Source organism: Podarcis vaucheri (genome assembly GCF_965113315.1).
Source record: "Podarcis vaucheri genome assembly, chromosome: 1".
Taxonomy (NCBI): Eukaryota; Metazoa; Chordata; class Lepidosauria; order Squamata; family Lacertidae; genus Podarcis; species Podarcis vaucheri.
This window is the reverse complement of record NC_138759.1, coordinates 99,199,604-99,211,688: the sequence shown is the minus strand read 5'-3', so window position 1 is coordinate 99,211,688 and position 12,085 is coordinate 99,199,604. Positions and strand designations below refer to the sequence as shown.

At 40.0% G+C, this 12,085-nt stretch overlaps 1 protein-coding gene across 3 annotated transcripts in view; it reads left to right on the top strand.

Annotated features, from left to right (window-relative positions):
* NCKAP5 (NCK associated protein 5) overlaps positions 1–12,085 on the top strand; it is a 621,685-nt gene that overhangs the window by 47,660 nt on the left and 561,940 nt on the right. For all 3 annotated transcript variants that reach the window (XM_082197111.1, XM_082197112.1, XM_082197110.1), the window contains one exon: positions 11,169–11,316. The gene's annotated coding sequence lies outside the window, so the exon portion shown is untranslated. The remainder of the gene's footprint in view (positions 1–11,168; positions 11,317–12,085) is intronic.

Here is a 12,085-nt window from a genome sequence, read left to right as displayed (position 1 = left end):
GCTTGTGGTGGCTGACCCTGCTCTGATCTGTTTAAAATGTTATATTGATGAAGCAAGTCCAGAAACTATTTTTCATGCTTTGAAATTATTATTTTAAACAATTGTAAAGCCATTATTTACACTGAGCTTCTGATTGCAGAATGGTTTAAATTAGCCAAGATTACTGGCTGAGTCTGTCAGTTATAAATCAAGGTGAAGAATGTTAGAATTTGCTTGGTGAAATGTCTGACTTTGCAAGTAAATGAGCAGGCTATTCTCCTGACAGATGGTTCTGCCTGTACATGGGCCACCTACCACCCTAGATATAAGTGAATCTGTGGGTGCAGATGCAGAAATGTGGCACATTTATTTACTTAAATATGCCCCCCTCCAACTTGAATCCATATACTAGTACAGTGGATGCTCAGGTTGCAAACGTGATCCGTGTGGGATACACATTCGCAACCTGCAGTGTCCGCAACCCGCAGCGGTGTGTCTGCGCATGTGCAGGTTGCTATTTGGTGCTTCTGCGCATGCGCAAAGCGCGATTTAGCACTTCTGCGCATGTGCGACCGCTGAAACCCAGAAGTAACCGGTTCTGGTTAGTTTACATAGGATTCGGGCAGCCTGCCTACAACCAGGCTTGCTACTTACACAATGCATTACAGTGAAGATCTTGCCTTCTGGATATGGCCTGCGGATGGTCCGGGAATCGCCGTGTGGATCGCCAGTGCACGTGTTCTTTCCCTCTGCCCCCCTCTCCCTCACATGGCGGCAGTGGCGGCGGCGCCTCCCTCCCTCCTCCTGGCTTCTCCCCGCCCTGCCTAGATGGGGGAAGGGGGCTGGGCTTTGTTGGTGCCAGCAGCAGCAGCAGTAGCACTTGAGCGGCCGCCATTTTAAGCAGCCCCTCTCTGGAGCCCTTTCATGTGCTGCTCATTGTCCCTCCGCCGCCACCAGCCCCTGCCGCTCACAAGACACAGGGAAGCAGCCACAGGGGCTCGTGGTGCTCTTGCATAATTCCCCCCAAAAATATAGTCCGGCCCCCCACAAGGTCTGAGGGGGCAGTGGACTGGCCCCCTGCTGAAAAACTTTGCTGACTTCTGGCCTGTGTGGTCCAGCATCCTGTTCTCACAGTGGCCAACCAGATACCTGTAGGAAAACAATCAGGACCTGAGCACAATAACACTCTCCCCTCCCTTTTGATTTCTGAACTTCACTCACCCTATCCAGAATTAAATTTAAATTACAAGTGGGATTCATGATAACCATAAGGGATTAATTTCAAGACTTCTGTCACACCATTGTTGCTCTTTTGAAGATGAGAGGCAGCAAACACAGTATTTAGTTCTTCTGCTCCTGTGTAATCTCAAATTAATTTTAACAGGGTTCACACATAAAGTAAGTGCTTGCCTTGCCTTTCTGTCAACAACATAGCCCCTCCCCCCCCGCAAACACCATTTGCAGCACATCAAACACTGTGGTCCATGTTAATTTAGTGAACAATAACTGCTTGGCTCTATGCACATAAGATGGAGGTGAATAAAATCCACATTTTGTCATCAGTTTAATTAATTCCAATATTTATGTCCCACTTTTATTAAAATTTGGGGGTGTTGGTGAGAGACTTGGCCTGTATAACCCTGGCCCCAGTTCTTGGCCCTTGGTCTCTTACCTGTATAGATTCACTAGTTTATTCAGGGCTGATTTTTTTGCCCATTAACTGATTTGGCCTTGGTTTTTGCTGCAAGGGCATCTGTTGTCCCAGACTGCTTCCTTAAGCAGATTTTATGCACTCTGTGTTGCTAATAAAAATTCAAAGTATATGCAGAGCAACAAAAACATGTCTATTAGACTCTTACTCTCTCTCAGTATAAGGAATAGATAGTGCCGCGAGTATGTATTATCAAAAGGAGAAGAGTGTGTTGTGTTAAATTAAAAATGCAACCAGCATAAAAAGTGTTTGCAAAACAATGACAGTGCTTTCTTGCCTGATTTTATTAATCACAAACAACTTATATGAATTGGAGGTAGGTAATATCTCTATAAGCTGCAGAGCATTAAAATACAAACGAGTGCTACCATATATCAAAGAATTATTGCTTTATTGAGATAGAAATTTCTATACAGTGGTACCTCAGTTTACGAACTTAATCTGTTCCGGAAGTCCGTTCTTAAACTGAATCCGTTATTAAACCGAGGTGTGCTTTCCTGAATGAGGCCTCGTGCCCTTCCACCATTTGGACTCCATTCTTAGACTGAGGTAAAGTTTGCAAACCGGGACACTACTCGTAAACCGAATAGTTCGTAAACAGAGCTGTTCTTAAACCAAGGTACCACTGTAATGACTTACACTGTTAAAGAGCAGAAGCTTGCACATTTGTTCTATCAGCACACAGAATATTGACCAGTCATGTGAACTATACAACCTTTAGCTGATTAAACAATCTATGGCTTTTTAACATGAGTTTGGGGGGGTGTATTGGTTTGTGGTTTTAAAATATATTTTTTGTTCTTATTTTGCATTTTTGTTTGTTGTCGACCACCCTGTGATATTCAGATGAAGGGTGGTATGCAAATTTTAGTTAATAACAACAACAACAACAACAATACCACAGTTTTTATTTTTAAGGCCATATTTTAAAACATGGATGATTTCTATATGTGTGGATGGTTGGGGTTGGGGATTGAGATATGTACCCACTGCCCGCACTGTATTCATTTATTGCCTGCTGCTCCACCCCAATTTTCACTGTTATTTGAGCAGTACATGGGAGTTTAGCACATTGTGCAGAAGGTGGGTATGATTAAGGGCAAAGCTGATGTTGGCAAATGGTTGTCTCATGCAGCATCACTCCTTCTCATAACCCAGTTCCTCAACATAGTCTCTCCCAAACTATCCTTCAATATCATTTCTCCTACCCTACTCTTTGATAGTTCCTTGTTCTCCCTTCCCATCCCAGCTTTGTCCGTTTAATAACAATTGTTCAATCCTTAGGGCAGGCATGATGCCACTTCTATGTTCAGACGTGCCTACCACATTAATAACAATAATAATTGCAATACTAAATGTACAGGTATAGCAAGTACGTGCTAAGATTGAAAGGAACAAAAACATCTCCTCCAAAGTTCCTCTGGCTGTGAGGCAAGGGTTGGGTGGAGAGTCAAATAAAATAATTGCTTCCATTTAGGAAAGAGGTCACCATCATGCTATGTATATTTACTCAGCAGTAAGTCCCATTGAGCACAATAGGATTGGTTCAAATGTAATTGTGTGTTGGATTGTATCACTGCCTATGGTGATAACTCTAGGCTTATCTTGGGTTTATTTTGATTCGTTCCATTGCTTGATATGAAATATGGCAGGAGACAGATGTGGCTTAATTTTCTAGCTGTGTAGCCAGCATTTGAGTTTTTCAGTAATGCCGCATCTGGTTTCAGTGATCATTTTTACAAGGAGGATTGTTCTCCCACTTACTTTTGGAATACCTGTGATTTTATATTAAAATTGTTGTGTTTGTGTTGCAATTCTTTCCAAAGAATATAGCAAAGGGCTGTTTGGAAAATGGATTCCACATTCCATGGGATTTTCTGAACTGCAGACAACATTACTTCTTGGAGTCAGGAGTTCAAAATGTCACCTCCATAAAATGTGTAGGAAATTACATTGGCCTTATATTGATATTTGTTTTGGGTAATAGAAATAATATATTTTAAAATCACCAGTTTTTCATCCAAGTTAAATATCTAGTAGTGCATTTTTCTGGACAGCATATTTGTTAGTAGACAAAGTATGCTGAAAAGATGTAACTTCTGGGGTGTGTGAGAGTTTTAAAAAAACACTATCTCTTGTAGCGGTACAGAGAATGATGGTATCAGGTAATACTGCTATCAGGGATAGTTTGGCTTTTATGATCTGGCTCCACAACCTTTGTTTGTCAAGGCAGGCTTTCAAACACATTGCAAATGTAGCTTTCCAAATCTTTTACTGCAGATCTTCCAGTGTGTCGTGAAGTCATGGAGGCAATTCTTAAATGTAAGCCACATCAAATGAATGGGAGCCATGCAAGGGGTTTTGCACAGTTTCCATTCGTTTCACTTGTGTTTGAGAACTTCACAGAATCGTGCCCATAAACTCTGTCCTCTGTCCTTTAATCTAGGGTGAAAAGCCAATAAAATTTCTTAAGGTATTTTGAGAATCCCATTAATTCTGTAAATATTTCTATATGAATGTTAAAAGCAAACATATTAAGATTCTATGTTTTGCTATGTTTTAAAGTTGAACAGCAGATGTAAAGTTCTGTATATTTCTATTTCTCTGTCTGAACTTTGTAATCTTGATTGGCTTGCAGCTAACCTCTTCCAAGGCTTGGCTAGCTTAACTTACACAAGCAAGCATTTGCAGGAATGTTAAATAGACAGTATCTGGGAAGGATTTTTCATAGACATTAAAAATTAGGATAAGATTATTATTGCTGCAGGACATCTTATCTGCTTAAGATGTAGGCCCAATATCCATGCTAATGTGGTTAGCTTTGTAATTAGCAGAAAATACCATAACAACTGACTAAGCACATTTCCATAGACACAAATTCCGTTCATTTCAATGAAGCCTAATCTGAATCAGTATGCTTAGAATTAGAGCCAAGAGACTGGATGAAAGTGAAGAAGCACAGCTGATGATGTGCCATTGCAGCTGAATTGTGATATGCTATGCAGACTGGCTATGCCCACTTAAAAAGGAAACTGCCAGGTTACCATCCATTAAAATCTGTTATGGCCAGCATAGCATATTTGTAGACATCAGTGAGATAATTTATGGTGAAAAGCAGTCTGTAAATACAGTGGTGCCTCGCAAGACGAGAAGAATCTGTTCTGTGATTCTCTTCGTCTAGTGGTTTTTTTGTCTTGCGAAGCAAGCCCATTGACGGATTAGCAGATTAGCGCTATTAGCGGCTTTTAGCGGCTTATCGGCTTATCAGATCAGCTGATAAGCGGCTTAGCAGCTTAGAAAAAGGGGAGGGGTAAAACCCGCAGGAACTCGCAAGACATTTTCGTCTTGCGAAGCAAGCCCATAGGAGATTTGTTTTGCGAAGCACCTCCAAAACGGAAAACTCTTTCGTCTAGCGAGTTTTCTGTCTTGCGAGGCATTCGTCTTGCGGGGCACCACTGTATAGAAAATAAATAGATATGGTAGTTCCTGCCAGACATTATGGGCCTACAACTCCCATAATCCCTAACCATTGGCCACACTTGCTGGGACTCATGGGAGTTGTAGTCCAACATTGGCTGCTCCTGGACTATAGCTTTCAGGGGCACGGCTAATTAGAAGGGAAAGAGCTTCCTTAGCAGTGACACCTTGGAGTTTTCCCGCCTCCCTATGTTTGTTGTTCTGTTCCATCTTTTCATCTGTTTACCGTGCACGGAATCTGATGGCATCTTTTTATTCTTTCTGGCTTTTTAAACCAAAACTGTGCTAATGCTAATGCACTGTTCTTTGCTTCTGTTGGATTCACTTTGTTTATACTCTGTGACTGTTTAAATCTGTTTTAGGTCATACATAATGTTGTGGTTGTTGTTTTTTTAAAAAAAATATTGTATTCTATTATTTTAATCTTCATTAAAGGGAACTTCAGTAGCTGGGTGGTGCAGAAATGTAGCTAATAAATAAATATAGTTAGTGATAGATGGAAGTGGCCTTGTTTTCCCATATTTGTAATGGCTCCTGTGGTTTTATTGCTGCTCCCATGTGCTGCCTTTTATTGCTTTTATTGTTATTTTATTAGTTATATTTTAATGTTTTGATATGATGTTGCAAGCTGCTTTCAGAATTCAAAGGTGGAAATATTTTCCCCAAGCATAACCCATTGGGATCTCTCACACATTAGCAACAGTGGACCCTGCTACTTTCCTGTCTTCTCCTTGCTCCTAGCAGCAGGATAGAACTATACCAAGCTCCAATGAGAGTCTTCCAGTGACAGCGCTAACATCACTGCTTGAGTGCCTAGTCCCAGCACCTACAAAAAATGACAAGCTGTTGCCTTACGCTGGTTTTAAAATGTTCATGTCAGATCCTCCGAGCTACTGCCTCAGTGCATCAGCTGAGATGCCATTAAAGGGCATACACATTTCAGGTATCATGGCCACTGAATGAAAACAAACCCCTCTGAATATAACTTGTGAGCAGCTCGTGGAATGTTATTTTGCTTATATATGTATAGTTCACTCTGGCTGAACTTGCTGATGAGGGCCTGCTAGTCGGCTAGGGAGCCATCTAGAGTGGCAAGAGACAATACATTATAGACCAGTTAACCTGGCCTTAGTAGTAGGCAAGCTCCTTGAGACATTAATAAGGGATGAGATCACAAAACATCTGGAGAAATATGAGCTGACAGAATCCTAGTCATCAAGAGATTTGCAAAGTGTAAATCTCGTTTGACAAACTCAGATAGAATGTTGTAGAAGTGGAAAGAACTAGAGACAGTGCAGTTACTGTGCAGTCCTAGCATCTCTACTAAGAAGTAAGCCCCACTAAGTTTAATGAGATTTATTCCCAGCTAAGTGTGTATACATGTCTAACCCCAACTATTTAGCTTGGGGGGGGGTGGAATTGCAATTGCAGTTGCAGTTAAGACTAGAATACTGATTGCAAAAAAAAAAAAAAATAAATTCAATTATGATTGAATAAAATCAAGTCACACTGAAAGTTATTGTTATACAGGCAACCACAGGGATTTCTCCAGGAGGTTGGGCTGGGCTGTATCTATTTCTAGCACAATAACTATTAACCCTGTCCCTGTTGCTGCATTGGCATTCTGTAGTTATTGCATCTCACCATAATCAGTTATTTGCCAGAAACATGACCCAAAATGGCCACATATTTTATTTTAACAATACAGGTGTCCAGCTAGGGTTGCCATACTTCCAGATTTTCCCAGACATTTACAGAATACTGCATTTGGCAGCAGTGTCTGGGCAGAAATTGGTTAAATGTCTGGGGAAATCTGGATGTATGGCAGCCCATGTTGGCAGTGCCATTTTTTGCTGTTTTCGCATAAAAATATCTCAAAACCAGCATTTTTTAAAAAGCGATTTTGCCCAAAAAGCTCAACAACTTTTCTGTCCAGATTTTCACTGTTTGAAATATGGCAACCCTACATAACAGCAATACTCACAATAGGGAACCTTAGGAAGTATATACTGTAACACGGTTTGCAGGATCACGTCTTTGGGTTGTGAAACTGTTTACACAATTCTATTATGTAATTAGCATGGTTTTCCTCTGCCAGTGAAGGGCATGCCAAATGACAGATGATGAATATATTTATTTGGATTTTTGTTGTTTTTTACCTGAGGAGTAGGTGTGCCTTTCAGTTCTTTCATGCTGGCTACAGAGTAAATCTTAAGATTTTAAGATTAAGCAACATTCTGAATAATTTGCATTGCTGTTGCACAAGGCACCTAAATTTATGGATGCCACACTTTTATGAGATATGTAGAGGAAATACAGTGATTGCTCCAGGCTATATCAGATGCAGCTTGCTCTCCCAAGAATATACTGTAGTTTGGTTATAGGAACTGATTTAGAGGAGTTTGTGGAATAATTTACATATCATGTAGAAATCTGCCCCGTATTGGCAATTGTTATCATTTTTTCCTCTGAAATTTCAGAGAAGTGCTGTGTTCTTCAAGTCTTCTTTTAGATTCTAAATGAACTTGCAGTTGTTCTCAGAATACTTACCTATGTCTTACCCCACATGTGCCCACTTGAACACTTCGATTAGCGGAAAAGGTGCCACCTAATGCCTGTTCCACATTTGTAAGGTGTTGATCATTTAGTATGGCAGTACCAATAGCCTAGTGCAGATGGGGCCTTAGTCTGAACAGGTAAATAGGTGATTAATTCTTCAGTAACTCCTCTCCAGCTCTACAAACCATTGAGGTGGTGGACATTGATCTGTAGCTTGGAATTGTGCACCTCTTCTCCCTGCCTCTTATTCCAGTGCATTGTTCAAGGCTGGAAGTTCACTTTTTGAACATAGTCTAGTTTTCATTGGTAATACTGCCGTTTTTCCAAGCTGACATAATTTGACAGAGGGGTCAACAAGAGGGGATTTAAGGATTTATATTTATACAAGTTTCTTTATTTAAAATGACAGCAAGAACAACCCACAATTCCTACATAGAAGCCATGAAGAGAAACAGAAAGTGTCTAAGTACAAGGGAGGCAGGCCACAACAGACCCTAAATTTTATTTAATGCTAACTGTACATCTTCGTTTAGGGCAGGTTCTTGTGACTTACAGAGGGGAAACAACCTTTCTGTTATGTGGGATATCTATGATAGATCTCCTGGTATATTTACAAACTGAAATATAGCTGGGGGAGTTTCCCATTTATGTGAAGTAGTTGGGGAGGGGTTGTTGAATTCTTCCCCTCCCTATGCAATTTTCTTGATCAAAAACCTCTCCCAGCTTCTGTTTGTCCTGCAATGATAAAACACCAAGGTCTATATTCCTCCTCCAATAGGCCAAACGTCATATTAAGGGGAATTTTTTTTAATCAGAAAAATGACTTGGAGATGATTAAACATCTCTCTCTGACACCACTCAGAGAAAATGGCAACTCCTGCAATTATATCTCAGTTAAAAGACACACAGTTACATCATGGATTGTCCATGTAAGAATAGCACTTGGATGTTTCACTGACTAGGAACATAGTACAAAAACGCAAGGTTAAAATCAGCTCAAAACAAAACAAAAGCAAAAACCCCACAGGATAATGGTGTTGCTGCATGATGAATATGTTAAAAATACATATATATACCCAGTCCAATTATTTCAGGAGCAGTTTTGAAGTGTGTGACCTTTCTTGCAATAGGCAGCTTGGGAAATGTGTTAAAATGAAAACAAATCAGGCAAATTCCTGGAGGGGAAACGGAATTTCCACTGGTAAGTTAGACCTGGAAACTTTTCTTTATCATGTTTGCTTTGGCTAAATAATCATCTCATTCATTAGTCAGTCTATATCTTTCTCATCATGGTACACTCTCTTTTATTTGCACACATCAAAATTACAGGGAATTATGAATTAGAGGATAAACAAACTCTTATGTGCACTGGATTAAGGGCATGTTTAGTGATTTAGCTCAAATATTTGAAAGGTTTGTGGATGAATTTGGTTTGTGCTCATGGGCTGATTACTGTAGCCGAAGTTGCAAGAGACTTCATTCTTATGCATCACATAGCGCAGTGGTATAGCACATGGCAAGCATGCAGGTATAGAAAGGCCAAAGTTATTTCATGAACAAAATAATCTGTTCAGCAACTCTAACTGTGGGATTCCAAAAGGCTAGGACATCTGAGGACGATGAAAAATTATGCAATGCAATGTAAATGTAAATATCACCAGTAATATATTGTGAAGTAAGGCATTGGCATAAATGCTCTTTAAAAGTATCCCTGAAAGATTTTATTAAAACTTTTTCATAGTACAATAAGATTAAAAAAAATAGATAAAAAACAAAAACAGTCAAAGAAAGAGAAGAGACACAGTCCTCTCTCTAAGGTAGCTCTTAATCCTTGTCCCGCACAGAAAGTGGTGGACCCTCCCAGCTCTCACCTGGGAGCTTTCCTTTCTTCTCCTTGTCTCTCACCCTGGGAGGTCTTCCCTTCCCTGCCAAATGCTCTTTAAAAGTATGATGGTTGCATCATTGCTTCAGAGTGTCTACTTTCAAATGAGAAATAATGTTTCATTTATGAGATTTTATAGTGCAATAAACAAAAGGTTGCCAGAATGTGTTTTGTTAACCTTCTTCTGGCTTGTATGCTAAAAACAATTTCTAAGTGTTTTAAAATGAGCTCACTCTGGAAGGAATGGTATCTAATTTACAGATTCCATAGACAGAGGTGCAGAAATTTTGTATGGTCTGACATTTCAACAACACAATAAACATGATAAATGAGACCAGATCTGAAGGACTACTGGGTGTAAACCAGCATGAATAATTGCAATCACCCACTGGAATTTGCCCCCTCTTCATACTGTTCTTAGGTACAAATAAGCAGTACTTTTGGAATTGGATTTTCTGATTTAACAAAACATGATAGAGAGGTTTTGAGTGTATTGTTGCATGCCACCCCAATCTCTGAGCGTGCGAAATTCCAGGGGTTCTAGGTGCACTTGCTTAGGGTCCATGTTTTCTTTTGGAAATGAGGCACAGCGGACACTGATGTCTTTATGATATATGGTTTATTGACACATATATACCACCTGAGCCTACAGTGGAAGAGCTCACAGCATAATCAGCTTCTTCCGTAGGTGCAGCCTTGGATTCAACATACATAAAACATCACTCCCTGCCTGCTGCTTTCTGTTTCAGTCACATAGCTCATAACTCCAACCCCGCTAACCTAAGCTCTGACTTTATCTGTTGAGAGAGAGGGGCCCCACACATTTGCCATCTCACACTGAGTTCTTTTTGATCCTCTGTGTTCTTAATGGCCCATCTGCCAGGCTATCATCTTAACACGGGAGGCTAGCCTGACTTAATTAGATTTTAATACTTGCTGATTCCAGGTGATTATAAGTGTCTAGCACACAGTTTAACACCCAAACCTTAATTAAATTCTACACCTACTGGACCCAGGAATTGAGGGATGTCAGTTCCTAGGTCTGAATCACCATGTGTCATTGCTGTAGAATGGAACTGGGAAAGTGATGTAGGCCAGTCATTAGCACTAATCCAGGATGGGTTTTCAAGTTAATTTATGGCATGCTTTAGTTTTCCACATAATTAATTAAAATATTAGTGCACATTCATGCACACACACATCTATGTAAGCCAAGCCATGTTACCCTGGAATTGCGTTTAGGACGCTGTCCATTACACATCAACCTAAATATGTGCTTTTACAAATCAGCAAAAAGCCCCATGTGATATTACTAGGGATATATTACTCAGTAACTGTTTCAAGTCACTTGTCTTAGAATCAGTGCAATTGTGAGCTGCTAAGCTTTGATTACAAAGGTATTCACTGTTATTTCAGAGTTTGCATTAGCTCTTGGCACTCATCTGAGAGCAATTCAAAGCTGTGACTTTTTGTTGTTCTGAACTATGAAGCCCTAAATGGCTTGAGCTCAGATATAAAAATGAGAGATCATTCAACTCCTCTACTGTGTTTGCATTGCAGGCAGCTGAGGGCAGATAGTGCATTCTGGCTTCAAATGTGAACAAGGAAGGAAAACAGAGAGACACTCCTGGTAGCCTCTCCCTAAGCTTTTAAACTCATTGGGCTAGAAAGTGTATCATTCTCAGAATCAAAGTATCTTCAGGGAGAGGTAAGTATTAAAGAAAGAAAAAAAAATGTAAGCAGTCCTAAATGCTGTTATCTGAGTTTTAAACTGAACTTCTAAAACGTATTTTGCCTATATTTTCCACCATATTTTGATGATGCTGACATGCCTGAGTTTATGGGATAGATTAGATATAGGCCTGTACATAAAGACCTCTACATCCTTTGTACATACCATGAATAAACTTTCACAGTATGTAGGCAGAATCAAGTGCTGTCTGCACTTTTAATAGGATCTAACTGAAATCTACTAATGCTATCACCCCTGCTACTACCATTTAGCCATTTATTTGCCAGAGGTGTGTTAGGCTCTTTACAGCAGTGGCCTCATTTCTTCATAGCAACCTGGAAGATTTAGCTTTTGGAAAGAAAGAATGCTGGAATCCCCAGAGTTTTCTAACCTACTCCAGATTTAAACATTCATTATTTATAACAGCATCCTGGAAACTACTTTGCTCAGGCAATTAATTACAATGACCCAGCTGAACGGAAGATGGTACAATGCCACATGCCGTGCCATGTAATTAGTCACTAGGCCAGCTCTGCACATTAAAATCTACAGACTGTCTTTATTGAGTACAAGAGATCACCGGTCTTATAGATAATGGCTTAGATGGGAATTTTCATTCCTTAAAAGCAGCGGATATTAAGGTATGAAATGTAGTACTCCTAATAGTTTGTTCTTGGAGATTACTACTGCTGCAATGTCCAAAGGCAACATATAGCATTTTCATTACCTCCTTGGCTGTCATCTT